The 21,653-nt window shown below is 32.9% G+C and overlaps 2 long non-coding RNA genes across 2 annotated transcripts; both read right to left on the reverse strand.

Moving 5' to 3' along the window:
• Positions 1–2,773: 2,773 nt before the first annotated feature.
• LOC18594810 (uncharacterized) lies at positions 2,774–11,105 on the reverse strand. Its single transcript, XR_016027469.1, has 3 exons — positions 11,072–11,105; positions 3,384–3,491; positions 2,774–3,054 (listed from the first exon to the last, which is right to left on the reverse strand). It is a non-coding gene; the product is annotated as an uncharacterized LOC18594810 (long non-coding RNA).
• Positions 11,106–12,124: 1,019 nt separating this feature from the next.
• LOC148761808 (uncharacterized) lies at positions 12,125–13,794 on the reverse strand. Its single transcript, XR_016027470.1, has 2 exons — positions 12,851–13,794; positions 12,125–12,700 (listed from the first exon to the last, which is right to left on the reverse strand). It is a non-coding gene; the product is annotated as an uncharacterized LOC148761808 (long non-coding RNA).
• Between the last annotated feature and the right edge of the window lie 7,859 nt (positions 13,795–21,653).

A 21,653-nucleotide genomic window follows, 5' to 3' on the forward strand; every position in this document is an offset into this window, starting at 1 on the left:
GTAAATAAGTGGTAGGCCGAATGGGTATGGTGAGAGAAATGATGTTGGAATTGTTTGATTTTAAGTTATGTTAGTGATTAAGGTTAGTTTAGCATATTTAGAAGCAAAACAATAAGAAAATAATCCATTTTTCCCATGAATCTTCATTGGCCGAATCTTCCTTGATGTGTGTGGCTGATGGATTGTTATTATTTCAAGAGAAATGGCTTAGAAAATGATGAATAATGGTGAGAAAATTAAGTAGGAAAAATCACGGTGTTAGTGCACTGTAATGGCCAAATTTTTCCATGAAGAAATGGGAGGGTTTTGATGCTGAAATTGGTGTTATTTGAGTAATGTTTGGTGAATTGAGGTATTAGAAAAGAAATGGAGTAATTTGAGATTAAATTGGACGCGTTAGTGATTTAATCGGGTGATAGGCTAAATTAAGTCAACATCGCGTTTAAGCGGTTGACCGAGCATTCCATGCATTCATTTAGATTTAGAGGGCCTGAAATAGTTTATGACAAATTGACACAAATTATTGAATTTTGTGTCATGTGTGATGTATAGGTGGTGTGCTATTTGATAAGGATAAAAAGATTACACCAAAGACCGGGACTAAGAGTATCTGTACTCCTGATACTGTGAGTAACCTTACTATCATCTTAATTATCTAGAGTGGTTTTTATCCGATTTTGTGATTTTATGGTAAATCCTTATGTTTTATAAGTAAAATGTGTTTAAATAAAATGATTTTACAAATTGTCTTGAAATTGAATGATGGCTTTTCCAATAGAGTAATTAGAGACCACTTGATGTGTTGTAAATTGATGGTTTTAAATTGAATGGCTTATGACAATATATGAGCATGAATGGCTAAACTGATTTTTGGTGTTTAGAATTATTTGTACTGTGTATTCAGCCTTGAAAGGCTAGGTTACGATAAATTGTCATGTCATGTAGATAAAGATTTTATAAATCAGGTGGTAGATAAAATAATCCATAATTCCTACAGTGGAGGTTCTGTGGACCAACCTAAGAGAGGGGGCACAGAATCAGATATACCTTACCTCGATTAGAAAGTCGTGTGGAGGGTGTCTCTGGAGGTAAAGATTTGAGTGCACTTCACGTAGACCACCGCGTGAGAGTGAGACTCAGCCAACGCCAAGGCATGGCTAGATTTTCAAATGTAAAAATATGTTCATGTGTGTACTACACTAAACAACCTTGGCGGTCTAGATCAGATGCCTAGGCCAAGGCATCCTCAGGAATGATGTTGGCAGGAGCTAAGTTTTGTGAAATGCATAAGCCAAGTTGATTATTTGAGTAAATTAATTATTGATGTTATGAAAAACATACTGGAATGGAATATCTTACTTGTCTCCATTTACTCGACTTTAGATGGTTTAGATGGTATCTGATTACTCACTGAGATTTTATAATCTCACCACCCTCAATTCCCCACATTTCAAGCTCGGGATAGCCGGTAGATAGCCGATTGCATCAAGGACTTCAATTAGCCTTGCATCGACAAAATTGTAGGTTCATAGACTTGCACCTTATTGGTTTAGTTGGGGGCCCACGTGTCATTGTAAAAGTAATTTTATACTTCAGTTATCTGCTTTAAAGTACGTATGAATATATTTAGCTTTTACACTACATAAATTAATTACGGATTTCTCTATAAACATGTGTTTTTCACCCACACACCATGTTTTTGATGGGTTTCGGTATTTTCGAAGAAAAATGACGAAAATGCCCCCGTGAGTTAGAAAATAATATTATATTGTTTTGATTTGGAAACGATTTATGATTTCTTGAAATACGAGATTTAATAACTGTCACTCACTGGGGAGATGCAAAAGCTGAAGCTAAGCTTTGCGGGGTTCCGATCGGCATTCTAGGTAATGAGTGCCTATCGAGACGTTGCGGCAGTTGTTAGGGGTTCGATGGGAGTTTCAGGTTGTGACATTCAAAGATTATTCAAACAAGTTCAAGGATCACTCAAACAAGTTCAAAGATCATTGGAGCATTTTTTATCATTTTTGTCATTTCAAAACTATAATCATTTTAAAGCTTATAAAGCTAACACTATCATAACAATTCCTAGCATAAATCTTTATCTTTCCAACACACCCATTTATTCGAAACTAATCAAGTAACCCTTGTTCTTCTTTTAAAGATAGTAATTTACAAAACTTTAAACCCAAAGCTCAAATAATGAATCCTTAGATATCCTTACCTGTACAACCTTGTTGAAGAACAAAACGCCCAAATCCTTAGCTCAAATTCAAATTGAATGAGCAAAAATTTACAAAACCCTTGAGTTAGGTTGATATATTGTGATTGAAACCCAAAAATGACAAATGTTACCTTAAATTTGAGTTTGGAAGGTTGAATCCTTGCTAGATGAAGTCCATGGAATTTAGATAAGGTTATGGGGAGGAAGAGGGAGTGTTTGAAGGCTGGTGAAGACGAAAAATAAGGTAAAAATCTCATTTTTAGGGTTTTTGTCTTGTAGCATATTTTTTCGCTATAATCGACTATTGAGTACCCTATAGTCGAGTTTTTAAACATTATAGTTGAGTATCGTCCTTGGATACTCGACCCAAAACTGGAAACTTAGTTTTTTTTTAACCTTTTCGAACCTTTTGTCCTAAGGTCTAGTTTTGGCCAGTAAGGGTCGACTATCGAAGTTTCAATTTGCAAAATTCCATTCATTTGGCTTCCTTTTTCAACCATTCCTCCAACAATCATTCATCTATGAATATAACACAATAATATGGAAAGATTTATATCAAATGACAAGGGATTCTGATAGATAATCATCACCAATGCATAATTTACAAAGTTCATATTTTCACCAAATTTCCACAATGCGAAAAACAGGGGTTTCGCAATCAATCTAGTTTATTACAATAACACATCATCACAACATACATGCCTAGAATTAGCACTCATATAGTTTATTACAATAGAATGGAGTTTTGCCCACCATTTACTTGTAGTAGCATGCCTCATTAATTGGCAGTGAAAGCTTCCTTCTGTTGGTTCTCTCTTTCTATCAGTTCACTGTAATCAAAAGAAGGGAAAAGGTGACATTAGCTCAAGATCAAATTTTTTGAAAAGAAAAATTAAATATATACAAATTTAATTTTAAAGAAAGTTCTATATTGAGAAAGTTGAATAGAGTGTTAATTTAAATGAAATTGTGAAGAGAACAACCGGAGAACACAAGTGAGTTGTGATGCTTTAGAAAAGTCATGGTTTTCTCTAGCTTTCAAGATTTGGAACATAAGAGCAAGGCGGATTTGGGTGCTAAGACTTTGTTGCGTTATGAGTTTTGTTTCCTTTCGAAGTTGCTCACATTCCAATTCAATGGCTTCAAATTTCTCTCTTACTTGTCTTTGCCCATCTTTGATCTTTTTTTGTTCTTCACTGATTTCTTCCATCTCCACCCGTAGCCTTTTCATGCGAGTGTTTAGGTTTTTCAACCTCGTTTTTTTCAGCTACAAAATAAAATTTCATGTAAGAGTCACACAATTTTAAAAACTCAACTCTAAATAAGATGTAATTAGGTGAAACATCCAAGCCAATCCATGAGGTATTGTTTAACTTAACTATAGGTCTAATAGTTTTGTCCATAAAAGAGCTTTTCAAGAATGCATACAAGCATATACATGTATAATTTGGGATGAAAACAAGTAATGGTATATTTTGCCCAACCCTAAACCCAACCTAACTCTTTGATATCTTAACTATACTCAACTTAACTCAATGTTGATTTATTATTTTAACACCTAACTTGAGTGAATATCTTAACCCAATCCTGTACTCTTGCAAATTCCTATACTAGCTTATGAAATGGCAATTAAAGTTCTCTCTTCACAAGGAGAATTTGAAACATGACCAACAACCATGGGACTACCAATTGACAGCAAGCAAAAGAGTTCTCTGGGTAAGGTGTGATTTGCTTGCTTTTTTTCTTTCTTTGTTGATATAAAGGGTTTTGGACAACTCTTGCCTAAACCTCATTTAGTGGAAGGAATACCAATAGTCATCATTCAAAGGTAGAAACAATTATGACCGAAATTGGTGAAGGAAGATGAATTCATGATTCATAGGGTAACGAGAAGTTGACTTACAAGGTCACACCTCTCTTGCCAATTTCCTCACAAGCCTTTCAAGGTTTAGTTGTTTATGGATTGATTATAGCACAAATTGATACCTTTTAAATGTGCAACGTATGCCTCATATTCATAGGCAATTGAGTTACTCCTAAGCCAAGTAGGATTTGCATAACTTTTATGCTAACTACAAAATTGGCTCAAGATTAATTGAATCATTCAATTAAGTCTATAAAGTTCTTAAATTCTTTCAATTGAGTCCTCATTAATCAACCCTTTTTTACATTCCCAATTAACATTTTTTAATGAGTGTGACCTTTTAAGTTCTATGGTAATACATATAAAGAACAATTTAAGTTAAACTCAGGCTAGATGAATGAAAGTCCTTTGCATTCATCATTAATTCCCTAATTGATTTGCCCATATTTTTAAGTCAATATTGACATTTAGTAATACATCATTACACCAATGTTAAGAAAAGTAATAGTTGTTCGACTCAACCTTTCAATGCACAATTTTGTCGTGTAATTATTATACCTTCATCATCTAATATCTTGACAAGACAAGAGAATGTCACTTGATTCTAGTAACCAAACTTGTTAGAGATTGGACGAACTGCTTTTTCAATATCTCCATTTGCTTAGGCATATGACTTCAATGAGTTATTACTTATGAAGGTGGTATGAGATATCCCCTTAGTCTAACTTAAAGTGATGAATCCTTAATTGATTATTGATTTACCTTCATGCATTTCATGTTATACCCAATATCCATCCTTTTTAAGCAATGCTATACCCAATATCCATCCCTTCTCTTTTTGAACATCATTGATTAGGACCACTTTAGGCAGTTTCAAAGAATAACATTTCAAAGAATAGCTGGCAGGGAAGTGCTTATCAAAGCAGTGGCACAAGCCATACTTATATAATGAGTTGCTTCAAATTGCCTAATGGACTATATCAGGAAATTGATTCAACAATAGCAAATTTTTGGTAAGGATGGTCCAGAACTAATTCAAAGATACATTGGAAGGCATGGCACTATATGTGCACGTCAAAACACTATGGTGGAATGGGATTTAAGGACGTACGCAACTTCAATTAGGCTATGTTGACAAAGGAGAGTTGGCAGTTGCAAATAAGAATTCTTACAATTGCATATAAGGTTTTAAAGCAAGGTATTTCCCTCATGGAAGCTTTTTGGATTCCCCAATGGGATCTAACCCAAGTTATTTATGGAGCATCAGAGAAAGCCAAAGTCTTATTAACCGAGGTGTTTCCTGGAAGGTTGATGATGGACAAAATATCCGAGCAAAATTGGACAACTGGATACCTTATGACACTTCACGTCTGGTTGTAGATTATGTAGACATAGTGTCAAACTCCACAAAGGTTAGTGAATTTATTTCATATGACCAAATGACTTGGGATATAGAAAAGGTAAGAGTTTGCTTTCCTGCAGATGAATGTTCCATAATTCTAGCATTACCATTGAGCTTACGGTTTCTAGCAGATTGGTTGGCTTGGCATCATAGTAGAGATGGAAACTACACGACTAAGCTGGGGTATAAGTTGCTTAGTTCAACATCAAGAACTGATGTGAGCACATCTGGCAACATAATCCTTGAATGTAAGAAATTTTGGTGCCTAAACATTCCTCGAAAAATCTTTCTATTCATATGGAGAGTTCTTCATGGTTGTCTCCCAACACAGGCTACTTTAAATAGAAGAAACATTGCAATTGATGCTTGCTATCCAATGTGTAATGCTGACTTGGAAATGGATTGTCATATCTTGTGTGAATGTTCCCTTGCTAAGGCGGTGTGGTTAGCATGCAAATGGGGTTTCTGTGATAATGATCATCAGTTTTCATCACCTAAGGAATGGTTTCTTTTGTGGCTTCAAAAACTAGATAGAATTATTGTGGAAGAGCTTTGTTGTGTTATGTGGGCCATTTGGAAAGGGCACAACTCACTAGTATTCAAAATGGAAAGCATGAATCGATTGCAGGTAATTCAGTTGGGGCTAGACATGTATTTCTAGTATGTGACCGTGTCTACGATAGAGAGATCACACCAAGAAAATACTGATCTACACGAAAGTGGGTGGAAGCGACCCATTGGTACTAAACTCAACTATGATGTTGCTATTTTTCAACTTAATGAATAACCATTTGCAGGTGCAGGCTTTGTCTTGCAATATTCTAGTAGAAAGTTAATGCTTGTTGGACAGATGTTGTTGAAATCCTGTGACTCTGTTGTGGGTGCTAAATTGAGAGCGTTGCTTTAGGCCCTTATGTTATGCAACCGTGAACAGATGATGGTATATGAGGTTGAATTGGATTACTTACAAGTAATTAATTGGATCAAGAGCAGAGTCTTTGCAAGAGACATGGGAGATATTGTGGAAGATTGTTGCATGGTTTTAAATCTACTTCACTCACTGACAGTTCTCACCATAAAAGATATGCCAATTGTGTTGTGCATGAACTTGCTCATTCGACAAAGACAACTAACTTGGAGCATACCATTTGGAGACAAAGTCATCATTTACCATAAGCGGCCAAACATGCACTACAATGGGACTACTTAACATAGTTTGAAACAATGACAAAGGCATGATAAAAGGGTGCTCTTTTTTCATGTCTCATGGTTTTTATCCCAATGGGTTTTTCCATAAGAAGGTTTTTAATGAGGCTCTTGTTCATGCAATAAGACATATGGAAGAACACAACATATTGTTGTTAATTATTGTTGTAATTCTCTTTGTATCTGACTCAATTATCTGATATGGAATGAAATTTCCTTTTACCAAAAAAAAGTTAACATTTCAGGCATAAGGTAATCTAATAATCTCAAGTCTAAAGATCATTTCCACAATTGTCACATGAAAATTTGTTCCAAACACTTGAATGATACACCAAATGCAATTCTCATGGAAAGTCATATTCAATAAACTTGTCCTTATAACAAACACTCGCATGTTGTTCATACGATATGTTGTTCAAACATCTTATGAAATCAATCATATAAGATCAATTACACACTAAATAAGTGAGAAAAAAAACCATATGACAATTATCAATATCCATTTTTTTTTTAAAACACATCATTGACTAATAACAGTTTCGAATAAAATACTTTGATGTAGTAAGAATTTCATAATTATAACTATTTATAATTCCTTTAAAAAAATGATATTTCATCAACTTTATTTCATCTAATAAACATTTACATGCCTTATGAAAATAAAGAATGTCGTTTATTAATTATTACCGGTTGGCTTGCAATGAATGCTCTCAAATCTCATATTAAGAATTTGTGAGAATATGCTATTATATATAGGTACATCAAAGTGGACTATACTTCATTCATAGGTGTAGACACCCAAAAAATAATAAATAGATAAACAAAAATTGAAAGCAATTGAATCAAATGAAGGATCAAGAACCATACCAGAGAGAAAAAAAAAGTTTAAGAAAATTTCCAAAACGAATAATAGGAAAAAAAACAAAGAAAAACATAAACAAATAGTAAAAATAAAAATGAGAGATATGATAGAAAGGAAAACACCGATAGACAAATGAATATAAAAAAGTAATAGATAAAAAACTTTAAAAAAAAAAGAAGGGAAAATAGAAAGAGAGAGAGCCGCAATTTTCGCAAAGAGGAGAGGCCAGCTCCAAAAGCGGCCAAATTGGCCTTCCCTAAGGAAGGGCCTGCTTGTTTTTAAATCTATTTCATTTTTGTTTAATGTTATATTGTATGTTCAGCATGTAAATTATTTAATCAAATATGAATGATTATTGAATTAATCCCTACGATGGAATCTTACTTGAAATGTGGAGAGACACAATTTCAATTTAATTTTCCTAGGGGTGAGGAATAAATTAGGACTCCACCGAAGAGTTTGGAGAGTCCTAAAATTTTATTCCAACAATAAATTAATTCAATGACCATTAATAATCATTAATAATTGAAAATTTGTTTAATTAATCAGTAAGGATAAAAACGATAGTGAGCAATAAAAATAAACATAATTACAATTGTAAAATGGTGAATTGAATAAATTTGTAAAAATAATAAAATATGTCTTTTTTAAAGAGATGATGAAAAAAATAAGAATATTATAAAAAAATATGTGTGTGTGTGTGTGATTCATGGATAAAAATGGTAGATAAATTAATAATGGCGATAGTTAATTAATTTACTTGAAAATTATAAATTATAAAGAAAGCGTATATTTAAAAAATAAAAAATTAGAAACAAATAGAGAGTGAAAATATATTTTTAAAAAAATATTGATAAAAGTAAAGGACACCAAATAAATAAATATGTTTTCCATTTATCCATTTTTGTAACAGTAGCATTCCTGATTGTGTTGCATGCCAAATTATTATTTTTTGCAAGCAATAAAAGTTTCCGATGATGAAATTTTCTAGAGTTTTGTAAAGTCAAGTTTCTCGAGAGATTTCCTAAATGAGGAAATATTCTTAGATTTAACCAAAGCATCGAAAGAGTTTGGAAAATTTTTCTGATATAAGGATTTCAGTTAGATATTTAATAAAATAAAAAAAATTATATTATCCATTCCATGATTGCATCATATGCTTTAATAACATTAATCATGTTCATAAGTGAAGAGCTCTAATGATAGGACTTTCTTGGGAGAATTGTAGAGACAAGTTTCTCGAGAAATTTCCTAGATGAAGAAGTATTCCTAAATTCCACCTGAGCATTGGGAGAGTTTAGGGAAGTTTTCCAATACAAGGGTTTCATGTATATCTCGTTAATTACTAAAGTAACAAAAATAAAATATATAAAAATTTAAAATTGAGAGTCATCCTCATAAAACATCACATAAACCCATTGACAGATCCTCTTCAAGGGAATAAGCATGTTTTTTTGAATACTCTCGAGGTGAGGAGAATTTCCAAAACCCCACTAAAGAGTTGCGAAGGCTTAGGAAAAGTCTCCAATATTCAATAATGGATAAAAAAAATGTAATGAATTGTAATTAAGGGATACAAGTAAGTATGAGGTCACAATTTTTTAATTAAGGCTAAAATAGGATAACATATAATTAATTGATAGCATTCTTTGAATGGGTGCTATGAGAGTAGTAACACCTTCCTCGTGCGTAACCGTACTCCTAAACCCTAACTCAATTATGTAGACTAACTTTGTCATTTTTAATGAATCTAATGTAAGTTTAAGATCTCATTAGAAAGTATAGATTCAATTAGGTGACTAATCACACTTGAACTAAAAAAATGATGGTGACTTCCTAACCCATGTCAAGGCGGTTGAGTTCTTGGACTTGCACGTTATGATAATAAGTGAAGTGCAAGTCTCCATAATTGCTATCAGAGCAATCATTAGTCAAAAATGTTGGTTCTAAGTGCTACATCATGTGTGGACGGTGGGAGCCAACACTAGAATCTCATATTCTTGGTGTGATTCTAGTTTTTTCTTTTTCGAAATTTGGTGTCATCCTAGTTTTTTATTTTTTATTTTTTGAAATTTGGTGTGATCCTAGTTAATTGTATGATATCTTGAGTTTAACAGGGGTGTCTAGGCCTTAATCTCACATTGGGAAATTGAGCATTTGCTATGGTATATATATGTAGAGGTTTAAACTAATACTTGCAAGGCATCTATTGTTGACTTCAGAATAAGACCTTTTTAATTAAAAACCAACAATATCTCGCAAGTTGGATATTGGTTTCCATGCAATCAAATAGCAATAAGTGAGAAATAAGGGTGTCCAACGAGATATCTTAATGGTTAGTAAACTTACTTCTTCTAAAAAGAGTATGTGTACAATTGAGAGTGATTCCAAAGAATGCGGTGAAATTGACTACTTGCCTTGATAGTGCTCCATGGACGAGGTAGAAAATGAATTAACGAGATCGAAGTGTTGAAATCTCAGATAAATTGCTGGAGCGTTATACACGCACTAAGGGAGGCCAACTCTGTAGCGGATAACTTGGCTAAGCAAGGCGCTTAGTATGGTGAGTCATGCTGAGACCCTCCTCTGGAGTAGGTGTTGGGTGGATAAGGCTGTGGCCTGTCAGTCGAGTGCCATCGTTTTTCTAGCTGAATTTGGCGGTTTGCATCCTCCAGGCGTTCAATGAACGGTGTACCCGTGGTAAAGGAGAGTGCTTTATTGGCAGTGTTAATATGCATAGGTAGAGCTGTGCTGGTTGTGTTAACGTGTATAGTTGTAGAATGCTCTGTTATTTTGTTTTCTGTTTGGGTGCACCAGGATATTGCTTGTGTGATTTGGCACTGCTCTGTGCAGATCACTTGCATGGAGATTTGGGTTCATTATGCTCCCAGATTGTAGGACAGAGACATCAAACCTCCTCTTTTTTGAACGGCCCGTGGCCTTTCTAATGATATATAGCCTTTCGAAAACAGAAAAAAAGTGTCCAACGAGATATCTTAATGGTTAGTAAAGTCTTGCTAAAGTTAAAGAATAAACCGGACGGCATTGTTTCCCAACTATAAGAATTTAAAACAATCGGAAGAAAGTTAATCTATTGATGGCGGACGTAATTAGAAAAACTCTACTTCTTTCAGGGCAGTTTCTTGAATAGCAGCCCAGTGGTTCCTCTTATTAATTACATTGATCATGATCAGGGGCGGATCCATTTTGATACACACACTAGGGGTGGTTAACTCTGTAGTGGATAACTTGGTGTCAGATGAATACCACTAAAATGCCGAAAATTTTTACTAATTATATTACTTATGTTTGAATTTTATATAATTAATGATGTTAATAAACTCATTAATTCTTTTACTATTTTGTTAAGAGTGAGGTCAAATATTTTAAGTCAAAGTAAATTTAGTTATGACACTACTTAAAAAAATTTCTGAGCCCAACCCTGGTAATGATCATATAAATTTATCATGTAAGAATAATAATGAAGATGACAATGGCGTCAAATGAACATACCTGCTGAGCTCTCTGTGAGCTTTTGAAATGCCTCCTTGTTGCATCTGCGAGCTTGCAGTTCCTCCTGCTTATAGGGAAAGCAAGCATGTTTCTTTTTTTTTTCCCCTTTTTCTGACAGTCTTCAGTTTGATCAATGATAGAAGGTTTTGTTGGTAATGCTGCATTTCCTCCTGCCAATGCAGAACTATATATAGACTCTCGCTTGTTGACGGAGACATAATGCTTACATACTAAAAAATTAAATTTTAATTAACTTCTATTCTACTTCAATTGCGTACTAAATAATTCAAACTTATCTTTAATATGCTTATATATTAACCTTTAGTTAAAATTAATTACTAAGCATTTATTTAAAAAAGGTTTAGTGATAAAGAAATCGATTAAAACGAAAAGGGAAAGAAATGGGAAAAGGAGAATAAAGAAAAAAATTAAACAAGATGAGGGTATTTTTAGTCTTTAAGGTAAACTTTGAACAAATATTAACTTAACTAATGGAATCATAATATCAATTACTTTTTTCAAGAGAGTTAAAGAGCCTTTTTCAAACTAATGGTGGTAAGGTTATTTTCAATGAAACCTCATTGATGACGACTATTTCCCCTAATTGAATTAAATATACCTTGATATATTCTGAAAAGCAGCTGAATCAAAATTCAACCTGATTTAATTTAATTTGATAGTAACTAATGATGATTTAGAAACTAATTGAACCTTATTATGATGATTTATAACTAATTAAATCGCACAATTTTTTCAATAAAACGATATAAAAAAGAAGTTATTTTGTCTTTTCATCTTAAAGTTAACTTGGTAACTAACACCCTTACTTTTTTAAGAGGGGAGGGTAAGTGGAATGTCCACTAAACTTAAAAAGGGTGACAAAACTTTTCTTTTTTTTAAATATGTATTTTATAGAGTTAAATTTAAATAAATATACATTTAAAAATCATTATACTCAAACTATTTGAAGTAAAGTATTTAATTCTTTCGATTATTAAAAAATTACTACAAAATAACTGAACCCTACGCGAATTTTCAATATAAAAAAAACTATTGGAAATAAAGAACAATCAAATTTGGAAACTTTATTAATAAAATTACAAACAATGACTTCATATAAGTTATTTATAAATTATGACTGCAATCTTGACTCAGTTCCTATAATGTTAACTTTTCTAGCCGTTGCACCAAAAAATTTGATTACGCCACCAAGAATCCACCAACTTTAATTATTTAAGTGGTCCAGGTGTACAAGTCACGAAAGAGGGTCATCATATTCTATTGATCGCGCGATACCGCAAAATTTTCGCACGTAGTCGAGCAATTGCTAGCGATCCGTTGGCAGAGCTACTTTTGTCTTCAAGCTATTGACTCTGATTTCTAGTCTCTCTTTTTTATTTCTTTTCAATCAAATGGATGAATTCCCACAATTTGTAATTAACTTTGCACATGGGCGGTGAAGATGAATATACTGAAAAGCAAGTACTTGACTAACGAGGCAGAATGCCGTGGAATTTGGCTCTACTTTTAATAATGTGAGGTTAACTAATCACGACGCACTATTGAAACTATGTTGATTCATGCCGGTAATCATGCAATTTCATGGTAATTTGTCTCCTTTTGTTTCTTCTGGTCAGTACCATTAAACAATTGACGCGTCAGTGTAAATTCATGCCGGCCACAGTGAAATTGTTAGGAAATGCATGTACAATTAATGACAAGGCATGCTACTTTGAAAGAATCAAACAATGAGAAAGCTAGGCCGGTGGGGAAACTCACCAAAATCCAAAGACTTACGCCATGTCCACCGGCTACCCACCTCGATCCTTTACTTCATCTCTTCCATATTTCCTTGCCTTGGAGTTAACCTTGTGTGTGGAGAGATGAGAATATCATGTCCAAGCCTGGAATGAAGCTCGGAATGATTTCCCCTCCAGCAGCCCATCTCCCTCTCTGCAAACTGTTAGTCAGAGATTTTGGAAGGAATGGCTTACCTCCTCAAACTCAAACTCAAACTCAATCTCAGTCTCAATCTCAGCCCTCAAATCTCAGCTCTTCTGTTTTCGCCCTCGCTCAAGGCTCGCAAATTGTAACTATACGGGTCAGGTCCCCCTGGATGCCTTTGTAAACCAAATCTTAGAGTAATTTCTTGTTGATCAATGAGATAAAAGAAAAATCTTCAGTTCGACAGAAATTCCAACAGCTGCGATTACGCATCACCAAAAATTAACATCTTTCTTTACCATTCATGGAATCAGGTTGATATGATGTATTTTAAAAAGTCTTAAAGAGAAAGGAAGCAATCCAATTTTACAGAAATAATGGAAATAGACAAGAAGAGAAAAAAAGAAAGAAGAAAAGTTTGAATGAACAAAACCAAACCTATCCTAATCCTCTCATTTTGAAATTCATTTTTTTCTTATAAAAAAAAAAGAGAATCTCAATCTACAAGAGCATTTACACAAAAAGAGAGGAAAAATGCTTTCAGCAAGCAGAATACCTTGCTTTCTGTGGTTTGAGACAGAGGTTGGTTTGGGGGAAATATGAAGGCTTCCAATTGGTGAAAAGGGAAGGAAAGAGAGAACTGAATGAAGAAGAAGAGTGTTTGGGGGTCATTGGCGGTGGGGGAAACGGCCAAAGGAGGGACTTCGTTTCATTTTTCTAGAGAGAGAGAAAAGTTCGGTAAAAATAGAGTTAGCTTTTTAATTTTCAGATTATATAATGAGAATATTAAACGACATCGTTTAAGCCGACATAGGAAAGCAAACACTAACTTGCTCCGTAGCTTGCTTGGTTGGATTATAGTTTGGTAAGTGGAGGTCTCATGTTCGAACCCACCAATAGCATCATGTTTTTTGAAGAAGGAAGTTGATCGTTGACCTGTGTTGACCGAAGCCTATTTTAGTCCAATCTTAGCCTGTGGCCTATTTGAAGTATTAGGCTTTAGAAGGGGACAAAGCCCAGTTCACATAGAAAGGTGTGGACTTATTCTTTTTTCCTTTTCCTTTTTTTTATTTTGGTTTTTATTTTTTAATTCTTAGTTAATTTTTTACTTTGGTTGTTATTTCATTTTTTTGACAATTGTAAAACTAGCAAGAAATATAAAAACTAAGAGAATAATAATGAATAAATAAATGGTAGAAATATTTAGTAATTTGAAAATTATATCATTATATTTACTTGTGTGTTTCGCTTCAAAAAAAATAATGAATAAATAAGTAATTAAAAATTCTCCAATGATGAAATTTCAAGAACGCTATAAAAGGATAATTTTTTTGAAAATTTCTAGGTGAAAAAATTTTATTAAAATTTACCACAAAATTTGGGAAACTTAAGGGAAATTTCAACATCAACAGATTTTTATTTATTTAAAAAATAAATTTGAAATAAACATATAAAAATAAGCTTTTTTTATAAATATGCAGTTTTAATACTGGTTGCTTGAGCTAAAATAGCCTAGGACTTTTTTCAAAAATAAAATGAAAAGAAAATTACATCGAAAATTAAGATAGACCCTTTGTGGTATTTAATAAATAACTTTTTATTAATCACGAATTTATTTATTCAAAATAGAAAAAAGTTAACTTTATTTTTTTATCTATTTAAAATATATTTTTGAAAATATAAAAAGCATCTTTATATAACATAAAGTTTATAATTAATAATAAATCATTACAAAAAGTTTAACAAATAATTTATAAGTAACATATAATTCATAAATAATTCATCAATTAACGATTTTTATTTTCCATCAATGCAGCAGCTATTTGGTTGCAAACTTTACCCATGTAACTATCATCCAATACTCTTCCATAAGTACATGAACCCATTTCTTTATCATTGCTTCTTTTTTCTTTACTCTTAAGAATATAATTGGGATTACGATCGCATCTGTCAAACTCTTCGTCTATAACACCACACTCTCTAATGTAGTTATGAAGTGTTGTTATTGCAACAATAATCTTTTCTTGTTTTATCAACAAAAATGGCTTCATATCATGAAAAATATGACACCTATTCCAAACTCCAATTGTTCATTCAATGACATTTCTTAACGAAGAATGTGCATGGTTGAATGTTTCTTCTACACCTTCTGACTGACTGCAACCTCTAAAATCAAGAATGTGAGGAGAGTTAATATGGTTTGATTAACCTTTTAGTGTAATTTGATCCTTTCATCATATATCCTAGATAGATAAAAAGCTTGGCTTGGTGTCTACGTTCTAACTTATCCATATTAGTCTTGGAGTTTCCATATTGACCTATCAAGATTGCCTTAGCCAAGGTCTTTCAATCAATATAAGCCAAAAGCAAATGAGATATGTCTTTTTCAAATCACTTGGAGCAATGAATTCTCTTTGGACTACTCATTCATCTTCGCATTTTTCATGCTGTTGTTCAATTTTCTACTCACGCAAGTGCATGTATCGCAAAGATAATATAGAGGTAAGTAGAGTGTCTGTCACGACCCGGTATACCCCTCGAGCCCGTGACAACCGCCGCGGTGTCCTAATAGACACTCATTGCCCGGAATGTCAACCCGAAACCCCACAAGGCTTTACTATCAGTTTTTCTGTTCCCTTGTGAGCAACCATTGTCAAATATCGTGTTCTAAAAGATTTTAAGCCGTTTTCAACTTAAAACAAATAAAATATTAATTTCGTCTCACAGGGATATTTTGGTCATTTTTCTCAAAAATTTTGAAATTGGCTAAAATGTAATATACAAGTACAAAAGACATAATTCATAATCAAAATGAGTTTAAAAGTCTAAAATCTTCATTTAAAACGAAATTATGGTTATTTGAATATAATAAGAAAATAAAAGAAATATTAAGTAAAATATTCTATTTTCTTATAAACAATATTTATAGAGTTATACGTAAATAATTTTTGTAGCGTAAAAGTTAAATAAATTTATACATACTGCAATAGAGTAAGCCAAAATATTTAATTTAATTTACAATAACAAAAGGGCCCCCGAATAAACAAAAGTAAAGAGGACTGTGAACCTACGGTTTGGAAAATGCAGATCCCACGGTAGTCCTCGATGAGATCAGCTATCTACAGTCTATACTGGACCTGAAATGGGTGGAAAGGAGGGTGGTGAGATTATAAAATCCCAATGAGTAAACAGACATCATCATAAACATCTAGAGTTGAGTACATGGAGACAACAAAGTAAATCATCATAAACTAGGTTATAGCATTAGTACACATTTTGTTCAAAATACGTAAAGAGGCTTATGAATCTCATAAAAACTAGGCTTATGCCATAAATCCATTCTCGGGGACACCTTGGCCGAGGCATCCTACCGAGACCGCAAAGGCTATTAAAATTCACATTTCACATAAATCATGTTTTTGTTTTGAAAACATAGCCGTTCCTTGACGTTGGCTGAGCTCCCCCTCACGTGGTGGTTTAGTGTGAAGTGAACCCTAAGCTTTACCCCAGGAGATACCCTACGCGCCTCTCCGTTCGAGGTAAGAATATAATGGGGTTTACCGTGCCCCTCTAAAAGGCTGGTCCACAGAAACCCCCTATTGCAGTGATTAATTAATATATAATCCACCATACAATAAAACTTAATAACATGATATGGCAACTTTTGTAATTCTCATTTCAATACAATTGCCAACTAGCCAACCATGCCCAATTTACCATATGCCAATCAATTTAAACAATCGAATTGCAACAATTAACAGTCTCCGTGTACTCTATTTTTCAAAATCATTATTGATTCCAAAACCATTTATAAATTAATTTCATTGAAACACATTTATTCATAAAACATGAAAATTTACCTTTTTAAATTCCTTTTTCTATAGAATTCATGAAATCATCTAAAAACCACCCTAGATAATTAAAATGACAGTAAGTTTACTCACAATGTCTAGAATGTAGACTTTAGAAGCACTCTGTCTACTAGTCCTCAGATGCAATTTCCTTGCCTTCATCGGAGGACTCACCACCTTAACATAGTACAAAATCGAGAAATTCACCAAATTGGTACTAAATCGAAATTAAAGTAATTTAGACTACCAATGCATGATATGGAATGCAAAAATGCACTGGTAACTATCTAAACCCGGTATTGGTCTAATTCGTCTTATCACCCGATTAAATTCCTAAAACGTCCGTTTAAACTTCAAATTAATGTTTTTTCAATTTCTATACCACAATTGCACCCAAATTGACTCAATGTCCCTCAATATGGTGCAAATTATCAATCTCGAAAGCAAATTACGAAAATACCCCTAGTGGGTAAAAATTCATATTTTTGCTCCGAAAATTCTCATTAATTTTCTAGGTTCATAATTCATCATTCCTTAACCAATTCTCCTAGAATAAAAATCAAACTCATCCTCATTCACTACATGGTAAATTCGGCCATTAATGGTTGTGGGAGAAAATAAATTCTTTTCTTGTTGTTTTGTTTCTAAATATGCTAAACTAACTAAAAACACTAACATAAATTAAAATCAAATAAATCCAACAACTTTCTCTCTCCTAACCCATTTTGATCAGCCAACAATTCATCATAAAAACATGTAATTTAAGCATGGAAAATAAGGAGAAATGCTTAAGGAAAATAGATTTCAAGCTTAAGTTGAAAAATCCTACCTTTTTCACTTGTTTTCCTTGATTTTCCACACTTTTTCTCTTGAAATTCCTCACCTAGGGTTTGTTTTTCCTTTCTTTCCCTCTCTTCCTTGCTTGGCCGAATATTTGGAGAATAATGGGCTGATTTATGCTGATTTTTAAGTTAAATAATAAATTATCCTAAGCTTGACACATGGCATTTTCTTATAGGTCTATTTTTAAAATTTTAAAAATTTAAACATTTTATCTCCACCACGTGATTAGTCAAAGGTCAAAAATCAGAATAAAGGAAGACCATGTGCTGGAAAAAATATCCTGGTGGTGGAAAATTACAATTTTGCCCCTGGGGTGGCAAAATTACCTTTTTACCCCTATAATCCGAATTATACCAAAATTAAAATTTTTCACTTCTAAACCTCAAATCATACTCCAATAAGTCAAATTATACTCCAATAAGTCAAATGGGGCCAAAAATATCTTTTCTAAAATTTTCATTTTATCCCCAAGTGGCAAATGACCATTTTGCCCTTGGATAGTGAAAATTTCAATTTGACTCCAAATTGATCTTCAAACTCCGAATTACCATTTTGAGTCATCTTTGGACTGTGATGCTCTTAATCTCACCTTAAAATTCCTATTTGATCTAGTTTGAGGATTAAATCAACTTTGTTGTACCTCTAGGTACAATACCGACTTTTGTAAATTTTTCGGGACTCTCTTAGCATGCAATCATGCTATCATCACATGTATGTAATGACTAGTATTTTATAACGTCGGGCTTTACAGTGTCGATCCCATAGAGAATTGAATTAATCCTTACAGTTAAGTACTAAAATTAACACATCTTAATTTTATCTAAACAAATTAAAATTAAAAAGGAAAATTTAAATTAATAAACTAAAAACTAAAAACTAAACCTAATATATCAGCAAATTTTACTTCTAGTGATTAACAGACCTAAGATTTTGATATCCTTTAATACTTCATCTAAATATCGTCTCTCTCTCTTAACTTAATTTAATGGATTAAGTTGCTAACCTAGAGTCCCAAATTATTTATAAGTCTCTGTCGAGTTTCTTATAAAAATATCTCTCCCAATTAATTTACTATATGTCTATGCAAATTATATTGAAGAAAGATTCATTAAGTTTGTGCTCTAATCTTGGCTACGTATGGCTTATAAGTGTATGTCTACCCTATATGCAAATCAAACCACCTAATCAATTAAGTGTATTCAATCATACGTTATTGTATTCAAGGTCTATCTAAATCTCCTTCGTCAAGGTTTAACCTAGGTTTCTAATTCAATCTAATTGGTGGCCAGTTAACTAGAAGCATTAAGAACAGAATAAAATAAATAACTTAAATCTATCAAATATAAGTAAAAGAGAGATAAATAATTCAGACTATATATTGAGTTCAATTATAATCTTAGATTAAAAATTTAGTTCCCCATCAAGTCATACATCATCATTGAATAAAATTTAAACATTAAAACCAAGGGAATAAAAGAATAACAAAAAGATAGAAAAAACCAAGCAATGTATTCTTGATCTCCAATTCTCCTTGAATTCTTCAAATTCCTCCAATGACTCTATAGCTTGACTCTCAGCTGTTAATCTGGTGTTTTTCTTCTCCCTTAAGTCCTCTAAAGGGTTGTTTTTATAGGCTTTGAAGTTAGGCCAAGTTGGGTGAAGAAAGAAGTCAATTTCAGCTGGGATGTCCTCATCAGACTATGTAAGTCGCAACTTTGCCAAATTAATTAACAGAAATTGTAATTGCTCTAGGACTACTGCAGTGTGTCAAATTCAACAAGATTTTGGACCATCTTACAAACCGAACTGGGTGAAGTGGTAAACATAAATTTTTTAGATCTTTGTTTTAGCTTTCCAATGGTCTAAGAATCACTTCATTTGGAATTCTGTAAAGAAATTTATGGCTAAAATATCGAAACATATGCATTGGAAGTCTGCACCTCGAAATTGTTCTCCTTCTTTCACTAATTTTTTTTTCAAACACCGACAAAAGCACAAATAAATCAATAACCAGCTATCTTAACCACATTAACACCAAATTAAACATAAAATTAACTAAGATTAGATTGACTCTGTAAAACCTGACCCTATAAACACATGTCATGACATACATGCACTGAGTAGCATGTTATTATGCTAGGAAAGCACCTAAGAATAGACGAAACTCGGTATCGTACCTAATGGTACACTTGAGTTGATTTAACCTCGAACTAGTTCAAATAAGAATTGTAGGATGAAATTTAATATTTTATAGTCCAGGAATGACTAAAAATGATTGTTCGGAGTTCGAGGGTTCATCAGGTGTAAAATTGAAAATTTTGATGTTCAAAGGCAAAAAAAATTGTCATTTTGCCACCTAAGATAATAATTTGATCATTGTAAAACCCGACCCTATAAATACATGTCATGACATACATGCATTGAGTAGCATGTTATTACGCTAGAAAAGTACCTAAGAATAGACGAAACCCGATATTGTACCTAACGGTACACTTAAATTGATTTAACCTCGAACTAGTTCAAATAGGAATTGTAGGATGAAATTTAATATTTTATAGTCCAGGAATGACTAAAAATGATTGTTTGGAGTTCGAGGGTTCATTTGGGATAAAATTAAAAATTTTGATATTCAAGGGCAAAATCGTCATTTTGCCACCTAAGATAATAATTTGATCATGGAGTGAAATTTTTGATCAAGATTAACTATTTGGAGTATAATTTAATGATAGGAAGTGAAAAAGTTTAATTCTGGTGATTTTTGGAGTGTAAGGGCAAAATCGTAATGTTGCCACCCACAAACAAAATTTGAGATTTTGAGAGAATTTAGATCAAATTTGACAAATTGGAGAATGGTATGAGTATAAGGGATGAAAAATATGTCTATGGGCAATTTTTCAATTTTTGGGGCAAAAATGTAATTTTTGACTTTTACGGGGGTAAAAGTGTAAATTTTAAAAATTACTCCACCGAGACTTTGGATGAGTCTGAGAATTTTATCTAAGCTATGAATATATGAGACAAGTGTATGGTGAAAATTTGGAAACAAATGGATGAAATTTTAAAAATGGGCCAATGGGAAAGTGACATGTGGCATTTTTTTAATGATATAATATTATTTTAATGAAAAGTCAGCCCATTTAAACCCAAATTTTAAGTGCTGGCCGGCCATAAGGAAGAACAAGAGAGGAAATAGAGAGGAAAGGAAGAAAAAAAGAAAAACCAAAGAGAAACAAGAAAATTCAAAGGGAAATTCGCGGTTTTCGACCGTTTACGCGTCTAACGGTAAGATTTTTCGATTTTAGCTTGATTTCTACCTTTTCTATGCCTTTATTTCCATTTAGTATGCTTGAGGAGAGAGATCAAAAAGTGATATCAAGGGCTAGACGAAATTCTAGGGGAGAGAAATTGAAATTTTTAGGTTTTGATTTTTAGTTAAATTGATAGTTTTAGTTAGTTAAATGTGTTTAGAAATTAAATTGGGCAAGAAATCATTAAATTTTCACAATACCCACTCTTGGCTGGCTGCTCAATGCTGTACAATGATGATGAATTGATTTTATTCTAAGGGAAATGAAGAGAAGATGATGAAAAACGATTAAACGTGATAGAAAAACAAAGTAGAAAATTAACCGAGTTAATGTCCCATTTTTGGCCGAATTTTCCAAGGAAGGGAGTGAGCTGATTTTGTTGTTTTTAGAAGGTTATTGGCTGATATTTAATGGTTAGAAATGTTGGAGAGAGAATGGGATGATTTAGAGCTAAAATGGAGCGCGTTAGCAATTTATCGGGCAAAGTGCCAAAAATAGGTTACTACCGCGTTTAAGCCGTTTTAGGCTATTGCATTTCATACCATGCATTAGTATAGGATTTAAGTTAATTATATAGTGATTTAGCATCAATGTGATGAATTGTGTAAATTTTTGTAATGTGTCTAGGAGGAGAGC

This window comes from Theobroma cacao, chromosome 7 (genome assembly GCF_053813885.1).
Source record: "Theobroma cacao isolate CCN51 chromosome 7, ASM5381388v1, whole genome shotgun sequence".
NCBI classification, from domain to species: Eukaryota; Viridiplantae; Streptophyta; class Magnoliopsida; order Malvales; family Malvaceae; genus Theobroma; species Theobroma cacao.